The sequence below is a fragment of the Mandrillus leucophaeus genome, unplaced genomic scaffold (genome assembly GCF_000951045.1).
Source record: "Mandrillus leucophaeus isolate KB7577 unplaced genomic scaffold, Mleu.le_1.0 Scaffold313, whole genome shotgun sequence".
Taxonomy (NCBI): domain Eukaryota; kingdom Metazoa; phylum Chordata; class Mammalia; order Primates; family Cercopithecidae; genus Mandrillus; species Mandrillus leucophaeus.
In genome coordinates, this window is record NW_012103288.1 from 513042 (window position 1) to 515623 (window position 2582).

A 2582-nucleotide genomic window follows, 5' to 3' on the forward strand; every position below is an offset into this window, starting at 1 on the left:
TTTTTTAGTAAAGACAGAGTTTCACCCATATTGGCCAGGCTGGTCGCAAACTCCTGACTTTGTGATCCACCTACCACAGCCTCCCAAAGTGCTGGGATTATAGGCATGAGCCACCGTACCCCGCTGGCACTATCTTTAAACCTACAAATCCCTTGCCTTTCTTCCAAGGTGAGACAGAGCTGGATGGTGGGAGAACAGCAGGGCACTGGTCACTCCATCAGATCCATTCTCTGTACTGAAACCATGTAGACCCAAACAGCAGTCAGCACCCAACACCAGAACTGCTAGACTGGAGTATGAGCTAAATTTGGGTGCCAGCTCACCCCTGCCTTACAGGTATGATACAGTTTCCCATCCAAACCAGGAGCAATTTCAGAGTCATTGCTTGCCCCTTCCCCCACAGTGCTGCTAACCCCTTCCCTGACAGTGCCTAACCCCTCTGATGACCCTCCAGCCACGGCATACTGGGTTCTCCAAACTAGGCTTCCCAATGGAACACAGGGAAAAGCATCAAGGCCCTCATCAGATTCGACCTGAGGAAGCTTATTTTAAAAAAAGAAAGTGGCCCTCATCAGAGCTCAGCTTTCAGTGTTGCATCATGGCTGTAGAGGAGCCCCTGCTTCAGCCTTCACCCCTTTACAGCTCTCACAGCACATTCTCAAACCTGGGGGAGGAAGGCTTCCAAGTTATTAGAATTAGAGTATGTTTATGTGTGGGGAGGGTAAGTACATGGTGGAAAGGACAGATGGCCTCTTATGTCACATTCCCTCATTAAGGAAGATTTGCCTAGGGAGGAGGCAGGGGCTTTAAAAAGCCTCAGGATTCTAGTGGGACCTAGGGTGGAAGGAAGCACCTTCGAGTCAAGTCATCGGTGCAGCTGGCAGGTGTGTGGAATCAAGGGGGGTAGGGTGGATGGCACAGGGAATGTTTGCATTCTCTCTAAAGGTTTGTGTTAGGGAGCAGAGGCCTGGTTTTGTTGAGCTGTTTCTCAGTCAGTCAGTCTCTGCCCCACAACAACCTTTCTGGTTGTTCCCCATCCCCTTAAAAGGAAGGGTCTGGACCCAAAGGGCTCCATGTACATTAGTGGAAAACTAATTGGGAACTCTTGCTTCTCTGATTTCCCCCTAAAACCCAACCTATCAGTCTCAGTGTGAGGATGAAGCTGAGGGAGAGACAAGGGATAAAATTTGGGAGACTCACAAGCTTCTATTCTTACCTATTCCTCTCCAGAGGCAAATTATCCCTTCTTCCCGAGGAACCATTGCCACACACACACTCTCTTTCCCCTCTCTGCACCCCTCCCCTCCACTGAGGCTGCTGCCATGGTTGCCAGGCATGGTTGCTAAGTCTCTGCATGGAAGGGTTGGCGTGGGCTGTGCTGCCACTAACATTACCATGGTGAATCAGGGGACACCTGGTATAAGCTTAGGAGGAGGGATCATGTGGATGTAAGCAACAGCCCCCCAGGACAGGGGCAGCCCAAAGGTGAGCATCTGGAGCACCACTTCAGGTGGGGGCTGAGTGAACTAGGCAATTGTGGTGGTGAGGGGGAGCTCTACATTGGGGAAAAAAAAAAAAAAGGCCACTTTTATCATTTCAGTTGCTAGGGGATTAGTTTTGCCAAGCAAACACACCATCTCTCCTCCATCCCCCTCTGGAAGGGTAAGAGTGCATAAGCACTTACTCTGTCCTCCATAAAGCTGGGCAGGCTGTGTGGGCACAGAACAATATAACCCCCAAATCCTGCTTCTAAATTGGAGGTGAAAGCCTGCTGCTGTGGGAGGGCTCCCTGGCTGCCCAAGGACAAACATGTAGAATGGGACTGGTAGGGCAGCTTGGGTGGCCAAGGCACACGCCTGTGTCCTGCTGTACCAGCAGTCCTAGGCTGCAGCACTGAGCTGGCGAGGAGATACGGGTGTAGGGGTCACCCTTTTTGAGCTTAGGGAAGGCAGCTCTCCCTCAGAGTCGCACAAAAGCTTGGTGAAAGCCACCGCCTCCTCTCTCCACCGCATGGGAGCTGGTTACTCATCTCATCTCTGCACCCGAACAGCCACTGCCGCTAAAAATAGCCCCCCAGCCGTGGGCCAGCCCCTCCTGCACCCCAACCCCATGGAAACCAGCAGAGTGGCAGGCAGAGACCTTGAGTTCCATTCTCACGCACTCTATGTTGGGGAAACTGAAATCTGAGGCAGGAAGCCAGGGGCAGAACCCTGGTGGTCAGGCAACCTGACAAGCAGGAGAGTAAAGGGTTAAAACGGCAGGAAGGTTGAAGAAATAGGGGCGGGGGAGGGGGCACTGTCAGCTTGGCAAGAATCATAAGTCCCTCCCCCGCCCACTCGTGCGATCCCATCAGGCTTGGGGGACAACAGCAGTGGGAAGGGGCGTCCAATCCCGGGCCCCAGGGGGCGGCCGTGCACATGGGGGAGGTAGCAGCGCGGAGCAGTCCGCGCGGTGTCACATGCGCGCGCACACACAGAGACAGGCACACACACGTGTGCCCGGGTATATATAGTTCCCAGTCCCCGGGCCCGCGGCTCTGCAGTGGGCGCCGGCTCCCTGGGCTGGGAGGGGGCTCCTGGGGC